The sequence below is a fragment of the Arvicola amphibius genome, chromosome 10, assembly GCF_903992535.2.
Source record: "Arvicola amphibius chromosome 10, mArvAmp1.2, whole genome shotgun sequence".
Taxonomy (NCBI): domain Eukaryota; kingdom Metazoa; phylum Chordata; class Mammalia; order Rodentia; family Cricetidae; genus Arvicola; species Arvicola amphibius.
In genome coordinates, this window is record NC_052056.1 from 121,891,385 (window position 1) to 121,905,490 (window position 14,106).

A 14,106-nucleotide genomic window follows, 5' to 3' on the forward strand; every position below is an offset into this window, starting at 1 on the left:
CTTCAGGACTTACTCCCAACGCCAGCAACCTGGTTTCAAGGCTCCATTTGCAGCTCCCAGCCAAGGGGCGGGTCATCCCTAGTGGGCTGCTACCATCCAGGAGCGCAGCTTGGCTGGCAGGCTCGGTCTCCTTTAGCGCCCCCACGCCACACAGCTGGCGCCCCCGCCCTCTGCTCGCCGTTTCCTGCTCCTCCCTCCTCTCCCGGCTCCAGCTGTTTGTCTAGCTGAGTTCTGTCCCTGTCCGGCACAGAACTCTGGACAGAGTGGGACTCTTAGGATGTGCCTGGGGACTATGCTCCGCGGGGCTCGGAGGAAATTTTGCGTGAATAGGAGAAACGGTTCCAAGCAAACAGCCCTTACCAGCACAGCTGTGTGACCAGGAGAAGGAAGCCTGAAGCCACAGGAACCACAGGGGAGACTGGGGAGAAGGTACCGCGGCGCTTGGTGTTCAGACCTGCAGAGGGCGGGAAGGGGCGCACCGGCGGGGACTGGAGCGCTTCTCCTAAAGAGGTGCCTGTCAAGGTTCCCAGGGTTGAGTCAGATCTGAAGAGCGACGCTGGTGCTTGTGAAAACCAGCGTAGCTGTCGCGGGTCCATCCTATCCCGAAACCCGCTGGAAGCCAACTTGTGCCTAACTAGAGGCAATCTCCTACAGGCTCTCCGTGTTCTCCAGGGGAAGAAAAGGTTGTCCTGGGGCGCATGTAACTGCTGTCGGGTCTACTTCTCATTTTGTTTTTATTATTACGAGCAAGACGAGAGAGCAGCTTCGCAATGGACGCTTTATGGAATAGTTGTGCTTTGTGTACTTGTCCTGTGGATACAACTCCATAGATGGAGATGCCACTCTGTCTCTCTGTCATCTCTTTCTCTCTGTCTCTCTCCCCCTATCCAGATGTGCATGCAGATGGAGGAGAACATGGGGTCCTTGAGGCGATGTCTCTTACAGATTCAGAGGCTGGCCGGTTTAGATAGCCAGAGATACCTAGTGACACCCCGACTCAAAAAAAAAGATTCGTTTTATTTCTATTGATGTCTACATGTGGCAGTCTCTATGTGGGTTTGTGTGTATAGGTGCAGGTACCTGAGGAGACCAGGGGGGCATCAGCTTCCCCTGGAACTGGAGTTACAGACAGTTGTGAGCTGCCGTGTGGGTGGCTGGGAATTGAACCCGGGTCCTCTGCGAGAGCAGACAGAGCTCTTAACTGCTGAGCCATCTCTCCGGCCCCTCACTACCCGTTTTGAGATATGTGACTGTCTGACCGAGACAGTTTCTACCTGCAGACACTCCCTATGGTGTGGTTTGGGGTTCGGTAGCCTGGGAGGCCCCCATGGCTATCTGCCTCCTGCCTGAGATGCCTCTACTTGTGCCTCTTTCCTCTTTGATGGGGGGTCTCTCACTGGGATCCTGGGCTTGTTGGTTAGGCTAGGCTGGCCGGCCTGGAAGCCTTCCTGCTTCTGCCTTCCACGTGTGGACCACCACATCTAGCTATTTATGTGGATTCTGTGCAGGCAGAACAGGCCATCTCTCAACCACTGAGGCGTCTCCCTGATTTTCTATAGTGGGTCTGTAGAAAATAGACTTGTTATCTCTGACTCGCTTGTGTGAGCCTCCCTCCTCCCCACCATGTTCATATTTTCTTATTGATATCTAAAAGTTCTTTGCATATGGAAGACAGGAGCTGTTTGGCCAATTCTGCCTGAAAGCATCACACTCCCTCTGCTCCCATCCTAAGGCATTTACAGCGAGGGAGCTCTAGTACAGAAATCACTGCCTACAGCCACCTGGAGAGTTTGATGTCCCATGTATGTATGTGGCTCAGAGAGGGCAGGTTTCAGGTCTGAGGTCACACAGTGAGGAAGTGGTGGAGGAGCCCTTGTGTTTGCTCAGTGTCTTAAGAAAGCCCCAATTCCCCTTTGCTTCCCTCTCCTTCCCCTTTCCAAGGGGATCTGTGGTTCTTGCTTCTGTCAAAAGAAAGGCAAGATGGGCTCTGTGCCTTGCTGCTGTGGTGTGCCTGGTCGGGTCAGACTGTGGAAAGGGTTGACTCAGCATTCTCTTTTGAAAGGTTTGGTTTAAACCTATGAGGGGCCAGTCACGTGGGAGGTGGGTGCTATCTCTGAGAGCCAGAGGTGGTGACTCTGGACTCCCCCAACTCTTTGAGGAGTAGACGAACCCCACACGGGCCCCTTTCTATAAAACTCAACTCTTTTGCTGGTGGAGAAGTCTCTACACCTCTCCCCCACTGATCCACCTCCCCCATCACAACTCCTCCCCCACTTGTCATCTTGTCTGTCTCCTAGCAACCTGGGAGTTCCTAGACCACAGCTCAGTTTTATGTCTTCTGGGTCCTCCATCCTCTGCATAGGAGTTTATGCACAAGACAGAATCCCCTGGGTCCATGGAGAAGTTTCACCATCTGCAGAGGGGGCTGGGAGAATGGACTGTAGTCCCGTCTCTTAGATGTTTGAGTAGGAATGACAGCTTGAGTTGGCTTTCTGCACTCAACCATAGCCACATGATGAGGGTTCTAGTAACACCCCCAGTTTGCCAATTAGAAATCCGAGGCCTCAGAAGGTCCAAGCACAGACTGCCACAGATTTCATAGGGCTCCACACTACAGAGGTGGGTTTATGCCTCAGATTCCACTTCTGTAAAATGATGTTCCGAACAGGAGCTACCCTGTAGGATTGTCACAAAGGTTAAATGACAGGACCGACAATGCTTAGCAGATGATGATCCTCTAGGCTCTGAATATTATTACTTCATATGACCATGGCGCTTGACCATGCCTGTGTCATCTATCTGAGCCATACAGAGGCCAGTATGGAGTGTGTGCACACACACACGCACATGACTGTGTGTGTGTGTGAGGTGGGGGGCAGTGCAAATGCTGAATGTCCTCCTATCACTGTCCACTGTCCTGCCGTGAGACAGGGCCTGTAACTTAACTGGCAGCTCACTGTTTTGCTAGACGGGCTGGACATCAAGCTCCCAGAATATACATACCTTTGCCCCCCAATACTGAAGTTACAGACACACACACAGTCACGTCTGGATTAACGTGGGTTCCAGAGATTTGAACTTGGATTTTTAAGCTTGCAGAGCAAGCTTTCTCACCCTCCGAGCCGCCTCCCCAGCCCTCAGGGAAGTTTCTTAGAGCTCAAGCGTCTGTGAGCCAGGCTCTCCGAGGGTGACCCGAGGGCATCTATGTGTCAAACAGGCGCCTCGGAGACATCGATGCTCTTCGTACTTGAGCACAGCTGACAGGAACACTCGAATGTTTTCCTGTTTCGCCCTCTGCCCAGGTTTCTGACGCTTTGCTGTGTGTTTGAGTTTCTTTTCCCTTTCTAAGCAAATCTCCACAGACCTCCGTGGAGCCACACATTCTGTGTCAGCAGCTGAGGCCAGGAGGCTGTGTGGAGAAGTGAAACTGTCTTATGGGACACAGCGTGTCTGATCGGACCCGCTCCCCCGGGCCCCGGGTGGGGACTTTGCAGTTACTTTAAGCGACAGAATTCGCTTATTGAAGTAAAGCAGGTGGAAAGAAACAAACTGAAAACCAACAGAAACCTGGTTTCTCCACAAACAGAAGGGTGGCCCACTAGAGAGGCCCCATGACTCTGCAGGGGGGCCTGCAAACTCCCGGGTATCAAGAGATGCGTGTTCCAGACATTTGCTGGACCTGTGTGATCACAGGAGAGGCATTCCCATTGTCTGGCCGCCACTGCATTCCTGGCAGGAGGAGACTGTGCTGTATAAGCTTGTGTGAGCTTCAGGAACAAATAGACCCAAGCACACTTACTGCCCCAAACACGGAAGAGACAGCACAAGGCAGCCAGTTCTTTTTATCTTCTGGTTCTCTCCCTGAGACCTTTTTTTTCTTTAATCTCCCCTTTCCCATGAGTCTTAGCATGTTTCCAAGGCCATTTCTAAACTCCTGGGCTCAAGCAATTCTCCTGCCTCGGTTACCCAAGTGCCTGGAATGGCAGGTGCACAGCACAATGCCTGGCTTAAGGGACATGTTTTAGAGTGGAGGATCCCCTGTCCTGGGAGTCAGTGACCCAACTGGCAGCTCCACGCTCCCATTGGTGGCATTCTGGTAGGCCCAGTGGTAGATGGGAAAGTGTGAAGGTGTCTGACTGCCTGGCTAGATTCTTCCTCCTGGGAACCTCTGTGAGGTAGTCTCCCGGCTCCCACTGAAGTGAGGTGCTGATTGGCTAGGTGACATTCCAGAGGCTCTTGATGGGGTTAATCTGTGTCCCACAGGTGGCCCTTTCTATGCTACCTCCAAGAGGGAGGCGCTGAGCCAGCCCTGGGATACATGGAAAGGGCTGTTTGTGGCATCCTCTTTGTGCTGCTTCCGGATTCAGGGCCCTGTGCTGTTTCTGGGCTCAGGCAATAGTAGGACACCGGGCAATCTATTTCTCTCAGAGTCTCAACATTTTCGCAGCAAGGGTCACAAGTGAGATTGGAAAAGAGCGGTACTGCCGAGGGTGGAGTGGGTTTGCACGGCGCAGCTGTCACAGAAAGAAATGCTTGCAACTGAAGTCAGCAGTTGGCCAGAGATCCCAGAGTAGGCTGCTGCAGGATTCAGCTCTCAGCCTTGCCCCTTGACCTCCTCATCCCGATTGTGGGACCAGATACTCCAATACGCACAGAGGGCAGAGTACATTGTGTGCCTCTCTGAGGAAGCCCGGACTTGGAAATGCACTTGGGCAGATCTGAGCAGCCTTTGGCTCCAGCCAGGGACCTCTGCCTGGGCTCTGGTGAGGGTGCCTGGATGTCCTCTCCACATGCTGTGGAAATGCTGGAAGTACCCATAGCTGAGTCAGCAGGGCTCAGAATCACTTCTTCTTTCTTGAGGGTACAGGTTCTGAGTTCTCAGCCCAGGCTGGTGATGGGGTAGTTCTTGTGCAAGGAGGTGGGTGGTCAGGGAAATCAATGCACAGAACGGCTGGGCACACCCAGCGTTCCTCTGGGGCTCATGGATGACAGGGGCAGTGAGCACACGAGGAGAGGCTGCTGAGGGATGGTGCTAGCAGGCCCTGCATTGCAGGCCTGTGTTCTAGCTCAGCTCCCTGGCCTCAGTCTCTTCCTCTCAGAGTTGCTTAGGTTGCCCTGCTCTTTGGTCTGTAGTCCATGCTCAGTGAGTGGGCCAGGGTCGTGGTTAAGGACAGACGCTCACCCCTGTTGCATGAACTTGTCAGAACAGTCTCCAGAGTCCGAGTCCCTCCATGAGAGAGGGATGGGTTTGGGTGCCGTCCTAGTTTCTTACTTACTGTGACAAACACCCTGGCCAAAAGCAACTTAGGAGAAGAAAAGATTTATTCAATTCACAGTTCCAAAGTACCCTGTACGTGGAACTTCTCTGTGTCTCAGCAACTGCTCCCAAATAACCACTCAAAGGCTTAACATTAATTGTAAATGCTCAACCAATAGTTCAGGCTTATTACTAGCTAACTCTTACATATTTATTTATCTACCATCGGCCACATGGTAATACTGTCTTTCAATGTGACACATTCATCTTGCTACTCTCTGTATCTCTCGAAACTCCTGAGACTCCGTGCTTCTCCCTCCCAGTGTCCTCTGTCCGGCTGTCCTGCCTATACTTCCTGCCTCACTACCAGTCAGTCAGCTCTTCGGCTAAACCAATCAGAAGTCACCTTGGCAAAGAAACATCTTCACAGTGTACAAAAAGATGATTCTATAACACCACCCCGAAGTCACAGCTGTCAAGTGACTTTCTGCTATCTAAGAATAGGTGTGTTGATTTTGCCTATCATTGCAGGCTACCCTGAGGGCAACCCAAATGGTAAGAGTTCTGGGCCATTTCTCTGAGGAGCACAGCAGGGAGCAATGAGCGCCAGTGTGGGTGGGGCTGAGGCAGGTATAAGGAGAGGGCAGGTCTGGTCTCAGCTCTGGGCTCTGGCACTGAGGTGGGTTCAGGTCCCTGCTTTAGCGGGTAGGAGCTGCTGACAGCAGGTGACTGTGCTCTTGTGGAAGAGGTGGTGGTAAGATACAGTCAAGTTTGCTGGTAGGTTTGTCAGTGAGGCCACCTGTGCCAACTGAGGCGGTAACCAGCTGCCCAATCAGGCTGTCCTCTGCCAGATCTCAGATTCTCCATCTCTGTCCCCTCAGTAGAAGAGCATTGGCTGCCAGGCAGTGAGGCTGCCTCTTTGTCCCTGCACACCCCACCCCCGAAGAAATGGACCCCAGGGAGCCTCATATGTAATGCAGTTGCCCTAACTCTGAGCCAGACCTCAGCCTCAGCCCTGGTTTCTTTTTTCTCTTTCCCCGTCCCCAGGGGATGGTGGAGGGCGGGTGAGAGGCCCAGAAAGTCTCACTAAGTTGCCCAGGGTGGCCCTTGAACTCACTTTCTAGGCCAGATAGGTCTGGAACTTAAGATGCCCCTGCCTTAGCCTCCGCAGTAGCTGGAATTACAGACCAGAGCTGCAAGGCCAGGTCTTCTAGACACATCTCCCCTGCTGTACTCTGTTGGCTAAGGCTGGTCCCAGGTCAGTGCAGATTCAGAAGGAGGGCAAATAGAGGCCTCTTGGTGGGAAGAATGGCTTGCACATGCTGTCAGGCACCGACTTCCAGGCTTTAACTAACAGACTTAAATCCTAGACCCGTTGGTGGTGACACCACCTCAGTTGGCCACTATACCACCCAAACTCATGGACCATCCCATTTCTCAGGTGGGAAAAATGAGCCAGGGAGGCTGTGGGTGAGCCGAGAGGCAGCCTTCATTCATTCTTGGGCATCTATTAAGTGCCTGCTTTGCTATCCGCCCATGACAGGGAATTTGGGAGGAGCCCGTCCTGCCTGAGGAGCTCCTAGCCTCTCAGGAAGACAACTGAGAAGAGACAGAGTGGAAGCTTGGAGCACACCACTCCTGGGGTGGGCACACCATCTGCCCGTCTGTCAAGGCTTTTTTGACCAAGAACAAATTGTTAGCGGCATCCACACTGGTGTGGGCCGGAGGCACTTGGTGGCCAAGGGTTGTAGGAGCAAAGGGGAGATGGATTTCACAGGAATGGCAGGAAACCAGTCCCCAGACAGGAAGCCCGTCTCTGAGCTGGGTTCAAAGCACAATCTGGCCTCAAGTTGCCCGAAGGGAAGCTGGCAGGAACAGGAGAGAGAGGGGAGCGTGGATGGGGAGTGGAAGACAAATGGCTCTGGGGTGTGTGGTAAAGTGGGCGGGGGGAGCAGAGAGAGGCTGCAGGCTCTGCAGGGCCTTGAAGGTCCCACCCAGTTTTCTGGGTGGCCTGACATGCTCCATTTTACCAGCATGGTATACCCACCCTCTTCAAACTCGGTGCTTACATTTGAAGTTGCGGAAATGGAAGATTCCAGACAACCAGAACTAACTGATGTAAAATTTGAAGTCTGAGGCTTTATGTGCTGGGTTGTTGGGCCGTAAACCAGATCATCAGCTCTGACCGGGGGCAGGGGAACTGCAGGATGTGTGTGGGGGACACAGGCACAGAGGTGGGAGGTGCTGAGATGGTGTTAGAGAGGGGTTTCCCGATGTGAGCCCTGGCCTGCCTGTCGTGTTCGGGGATTCCTTCCCAGCAGGGGCAATGCTCTGCACACACGCTGTGGCCAGCGGGCCTGGCTGGCATCACAGGGTTCTGTGGAAGGGAAAGAGACCAAACCACAGGAGGAATCGCTCTTGAGGGTATGTGGGTACTTTCAGTCTCCTTCATGACAGGCGCAGACTCCCAGGACCTAGGTCGTGGAGAAGAGGGAGTCAGTCTCTCCAGGATTGTCTGGAGGGACGGCTGCCTCGAGGCCTACCCAGTCCACTTCCCCCAAGGTCACACTTTGGGACTGACCACCTCAGACACACTCATGGGAAATGGGAGGGAGCCCGCTGTGCGGTGTGTGACAAGATGAATGGGACGGAGGGAGGCAGTGTCCTAGTGACACTGAGAAACGCGTTGTGACAATAGTTTGGGATGATTTAGCAGGGAAAAAAAAAATCCTTTAAAAATATTAACTAATGAGTTAAGTTTACTTTATATAGCTCATTTAAAGAGGTTGGAACTGGTCAGTGGAATTAGGCTAATCACATCGGTAGGGATGCAGGCTGCTGCCCCTGAGTGTTTGCTCTGATTACTCAGAAGTGCTTAGTCTTGGTGCTAGCTTGACGTTGTTTGCATCTTTGTTACTGGCTGATCCTTAGACACATGGGTTTGGTTAGACAGGATGTGGTAGGCAAACTGAACCCCCTTTCAAAAGGAGAGTTTTCTAGAAGCTGGGGTAGTACCCCTGTGCTATTAGGTGACTAAAAAACACTGGTAAAACAGCAGGTTGCTGACTCTCTAGATGCTTCTGCAACCACCAGTATGGCCATCTGGTCTACCGTTGGGGAGGGTAGCAACTGTTTGTTTCCTTGGGCTGTTGTGTGCAGAAACTAGGGACTCCTCTAGATCCCAGTGCCTTAAGGCTAAGGTTCTGGGTTGCTTCCCCAGAGCAGGAAACAGAAGTGTGGAGTGTGTGTGTGTCATCTGTCTTGGTGACCCCCATGGCCACTTATCTATCACCTTTGCTCTCCCTCTGCCTCCCTTCCTTACCCCAGGCATATGTCTGGTCTCAGAGGAAGGGGTCTGGGTGGTCCCTCCTCTCAGAAGCTGACTGTGGTGAGACCCAGCTACCACACTGTGGGAGGGAGTGTGCCTGCTGCCTAGTCCACACGCCCAGCAGTCTCACCCTGTGTCCACCACATCCTGGTGCTCTGTAGACACCGAAAGGGTGAACAAGGAAGTGAGCCTGACAGCAGAGGGACCCTCAGGGAATAGGATCTGGGACATCCCTGAGGCCTCCTCTCTCCTTCAGGGAAGAATAAACCTTAACCACAATTCTTGTGAGGGCTTGTGGTGTTTTATTTTGAAAATATGTGACATTAAGGGTGTGTGTGTGTGTGTGCAGGCATGCATTGGACAGCTTGAGGAGTTTGCACTCTTCAATACAAGTCTGTAAGTTTACAACATAAATGTAGCTTTTAGGCTGCACATGATGATGCAATAATGTCATCCCAGCACTCAGGAGGCTGCCACAGGAGGATGGGGGAGTTTTAGGTCACCTGAGCTTGACAGTAAGAGCCCACCTCCAAAAACAAACAAGTAACCCCCATTTGCAAAATAAATGGAAAATAACTTGAGGTCTCCATAAGCCTTTGGGCCAGCTCTAGAAGGAGGTGGAGGCTGAGGTTGGGCCCTGTCATGTGGCTGATGAGAAACTTGAAGGAGAATTGTGTTCTGTGGTCTGAAGGAGTCCCCAGCAGGTAACAAACCTTCTTCCTCTTGCCGCTCCTCCCCCCCCAAGGAAATAGGGACACAATAGAGAGGTTAAGTGACTTGCCCGAGACACACAGTGAGTGATTGGCCTGAGTCAGAGTTCGAAGCCGCAGTGCTTAACCGCAATGCTCACAAAGGTGTTACTTTGGCAAGATCTGTTTGTATCTGTCACCTCAGGTCTCTGGCAGGGCAGATGAGATCAGTTTCCTGGACAACGAAGAATCCTTCCTTGAAGAGCCAGGAGCCTGATAAGGGACAGAAATAAGTAAAAGAACGTTCTTAGGAGTTCTATCGAGGACCGTGGCTCAGACACCATCTTGGATGAGGTGAGGTTTGGATGGCCTCTATGTGTTGAGGGTGTGTTTCAGGATCCTGGTTGGGAGGAGCTCATTTTTATTTAAAAGTGGGTCCCTTTTCCATTGTGAATTTTTTTCTTTAAAATTTAAAGCTGTGCAGGAAATCAGTATGCTTGATTAGCGAGTTGGTGGCACCCCTCTCTCCTAAATTCGTGCTCTGGGCTCGCCTCTCACTCTCCTAGCTCAGGATGTCTTTGGGTATTTTCTGTGGCTGATTACTCCACGTTGAGGTTGGTGAATGGCAGGAGAGAATATTTTGGGTGCTCACCCTTAGAGCAGGCACAGAGCAGTGAGACCAGAACCCTGTTCCACGGTGGCAGTGATGGGTCTGGGAAGTGGCTCCATGGGTAAGAATGCTCCTCCTGCAAACATGAGAGTCCGAGTTCACATACCCTGCATCCATGTACAAAGCCGGGCGTGCTTGCTGTGCCTGTGAGTCCAGAACTGGGGGACATAGACGGGTGGGTCCTGAGGGTGCACTGGCAGGCCCTGACTATACAAACCAGTGGCCCTCTGATTTGGTGAGAGACCCCCCTCACAAGGAAAAAGGTGGAAGGTGATAGAAGAAGAAACCAGGGGTCCTGCTCAGGCCTCCTCATGCATATGTGCAGGGGTGCACACCACACGTGCAATAGCACAGATACTAATGGCTTTTCTGGGCCTCCACCATGGGCTGTGCACTGTTGTCCTGAGATCTGTTTTCCTCCTCTTACATCCTAGTACCCACCCTGTGAAGCACGTGCTGTCACTGCTTCACTTGGGGACAATGACACAGAACCCAAGCCCTCCGGGGGGCTACACAGCAGAACTGGCCTTTGGCCTGAAGGCTGGGCTTCCGAGTCGTGGCTGTTATCGCTACGTGCTGAATCCAGCTTTGGGGATCCATTCCTGGCTTCTTCATCTTTTAGCTGTGTGTTGTTGGGCAGCTTGCTTGACCCTCCAGAGCTTCAGTTTTCTCTCCTGAGGGGGGTCATCAGGGCTTTGGGGAGGCTGAGGATGAGTGAGAAGTGAGGGGAGTGTGAGGGACAGGCAGTGAGGGTCTCAGTGTTTCAAGGGTTTTCATTCCTGGCTCCAGACACAAGAGGCCTTGGAAACCTGAGCCAACAGAGAAGTCACAGCCAGGACTCTTGGCAGGAGTGCTAGGGAGCAGAGAGGGGGACAAAGGTTCCTCTGTCAGCCACTCAGGGCCTGGAGGGGCCTGATGGAAGAACCATGAGTGTTCCAAAGAACAAGACTCCTGCCCAGAGGCGGGCTGGCACTGTGGCCTGCCAGGCACTGCTCCTGGGCCAGGCTGAAAGATTCCTCTGGACTCTTCTTGAAGGGCTTGGGAAGTGGCTTTTCCTCCCTCCACCCTCCACCCAGGATTATTGTTATTTTATTTTAGAACCAAATAAAGATGGGTCGCATCTTCACTTTGGCAGATGCTAGGAGTCCTCATTACACCAGGTCACCTCCAGGTCACCATCCCTCAGGCTTATGATGACACTGGTCACCTGCCCTCCGCAGAGGCTGCCCCTCTAGCCTTGGCACTACTCTCTAAACCCCTGCCACCCAGCTGTACCCATGGAGTTACCTAGGGCCCAGAAGCGCGTCCGCCCAGTGCACTGCGGCTCTCCTGCTCCCTGCAGTAGCCCATGATGCAATGGATAATGTGGAAACTGAGGGCCAGCAGTGGACTAGCTCTCCCGACCAGAGTGAGAGCAGGTATTTCTGCCACTGGTGCTGCAGGTGCGGCCCGGCTGTGTGAAGACCTCTTGACCTTGGAGGATGCAGTTCACTTGCTTTGGAACAGCGTGGTTCTACCAAGTATGGCCAGCCCTGTTTCCTCATTATAAAAGCTCCTCAAAGACTTACCTAATAGGCACAAGGCCCAGAGTTCCATCTCAGCCTCCACAAGTCAACAAAGATGAAAAAAAGGGGATAACTCAAAGGAAAACTTAAAACAACAAACTCTGGAAAGAGGGAGTGGAGGGCTAAGGATTCAGTTGTAACATTGTAACACACATGGCAAAACTGCCTAAACACTGTAACATTAAGAGACTAGACAGATCCAGCGCCCGTCCCGCCCAACAGTAAGCAATGGGTATGAAGCTGTCCCCAGGCCCGTTACTGAAAAGCTTCAGGTGAAGCTAACAGTAAGATATTATGCAAGGAGGGGGTATGATTTACCATCTCCAAAATTGAATAAAGAAGGAAGGTGCATATATCTTTTATTTTATACAAAGGGTATGTGTGTGTGTGTGTGTATGTGTGTGTGTGTGTGTGTGTGAGAGAGAGAGAGAGAGAGAGAGAGAGAGAGAGAGAGAGAGAGAGAGAGAGAGAGAGAGAGAGAGAGTGAGTTCCCTTTGTAATTACTCAGAGGCTTCACAGGGTAACCTGGTACAGGAGCTGAGTGCCCTGGCAACAGATAGATCATAGTGTGGAAGGGGTAGGGCTTTTTGTTCTAACTCTTTAGAGTTTTAAATGGTTTGAACATCTCTAATTGGGTAAAGCTGTGTCACCTAGTCAGAAATCTAGTAATAAAAAGAGCTGAGACTTTTAGTTCTGAGTGGAGACCCTCTCGATAGTCATTGTGTTTGTTTTGAGTATGTGTAGCAGACTCCTAGGCCCATGGTCTCTGTGACCTTCCAGGACAAGCCTGGGATTTCAAATTACCTCCACTTGGTTCTAGCTCTTAGTGGTGTCACAGGGGAAGGGTCCTTGTGGGGCTTACGTCAGAATCACTCCTTTGTCTAGCTCCCCATCCTCCTGGTAGCTGCCATGGATGTCTGGTTGTCTCCTGTGGGCCAAGCTGACATTTCGGCACAGATCTGCTGCCTTTTCCCACAGCAATCTTGAGACTCAAACCCTTGGTAAGTGTTTTCAGGAGAGCGATGTGTCCTCCTGGCCTTCCTCAATGCTCACTTCCAACGCGTGCAGGCTTCTAGAGAAGTCAGTGACCCCAAGCTCAGTCCAGAAAGGCCTGATATGTCTTAATCTTGCTTGTCTCTGCCAGAACTTTCCCAAACACTGCCCCCCGCCGCCACTCTGTCACCAAACGACTTGCATTAAGTAACGCCTCTTCTGAAAGAGACTGCAGGTCAGGGCAAAGCTCTGGCCTTGTGTGCAAAATGCCCTGGGGTCCATCTCCAGTGTTGTGTAAGCCATGAATAGCAAACAAGCCACAGCTTTCCTGTGACATCACCCAAAGTCCCAGATGACCTTCTCCTGGGCCCAGCACAGGGGCTGCCCTTTTGCTGCTGGCTTGAACCTCCCAGGTCAAAGCCCTGGCCACTTCTGCCTGGGTGTGGGTCTTGGTTCTCTTCTCTGATCTTGCAGCCCGCCCTTGGCCCCTCTCTTTCTGGTTTCTCTCTCTTTCTCTGCCTACATCTTTCTTGTCTTGGTGTCTTGTCTCTTCCCCTAAGTTTCTCCCCCACCCCCTTTGTTTTTCTGTCCCTACCTCTGTGTCACCAGTCACCACCTTGGTCCACACTTCTTTTAGCTCCTCGGTGCTTGCTCCTGACTGTGGTCTCCAGCTCCACCAGGCCCTGACCTGCAGGAATCTGAAGAGAGAGGACTGGTCCTCTGCTTTCTTGAAGCCAAGGGCAGGCCAGCCTTGAGGACAGTGACCAGTGCAGTCATTAGGCCCTGGTAGGGGTACACTTGAGATTCTGCCACTGTTTGTTCTGAGGGCCGTGACTTATTTGGGACAAGGGGCTGCATTTTCTTATTGCACTGGGCCTGTTCATGACTCAGGTGGCTGTGTGGAGGTCATGACCTTTGACTTGATACAGAGGAAGTGCCACACTGAGCAGACTCTTGTTCATCTCACAGCAGGGGGTTACTGAACTCCTCCCAATTAAACAGATGAAATAAGTGTGGATCCAGAGAAGCCAAGCCACTTGCCCAAGGGCACACAGCTTGTGGGCCTGGTGGAATAAACCGATTCTGAAGGGAGGAGATTGAGCAGCACCTGCTACTTCAGTGGTCATAGGAGCCAGTGAGGTCACCTGCTTGCCTGTGAGCACAGAGATGAGAAGGAACTCTGTGCAGAATCAGCTGTCACAAGGGTGTCTCCTCACCAGGTGCCCAGCACGTGGCTGTCTTGGTGAGTAGCTCTCCAAGCCTTAGTTTCCGGACCTGTCAGGTGTGCATCGCAGAGCCCGCCTCCTGGGTCATTACTGGAACGCAGTGACTCAGGATGAGAGCTTGACTGGAAAATGAAGCTAGGTAGACCAAGGCTGAGCACTGTGAAGGAGAATGAAGTGTTCTAACAGTGTGGGTGCAGGAGTAACAGGTGTAAGGGGGACTGTCCGTGGCAAGCAGGAACTCTGTGAGCAAGTTTAGCTTGTGTGGTAAACCATATTAATAAACAAGAAGAGTCGGGACCACAGAGTTGACCCAGACAGTCCCCTACAATACAGGCTGTCAATAGTATCCAACTTGTGGATGCTGACATCATCAGGACA

General features: G+C 52.2%; 1 protein-coding gene across 2 annotated transcripts in view; it reads left to right on the forward strand.

The window, feature by feature from the left end:
* Window positions 1-220: 220 nt before the first annotated feature.
* Window positions 221-14,106, forward strand: part of Cmklr1 (chemerin chemokine-like receptor 1) — a 38,132-nt gene continuing 24,246 nt past the window's right edge. Inside the window, exons 1-2 of one of the 2 annotated variants that reach the window (XM_038346082.1) lie at window positions 221-429; window positions 9,480-9,628. The gene's annotated coding sequence lies outside the window, so the exon portion shown is untranslated. The remainder of the gene's footprint in view (window positions 430-9,479; window positions 9,629-14,106) is intronic. The other variant, XM_038346081.1, reaches the window with a different exon arrangement.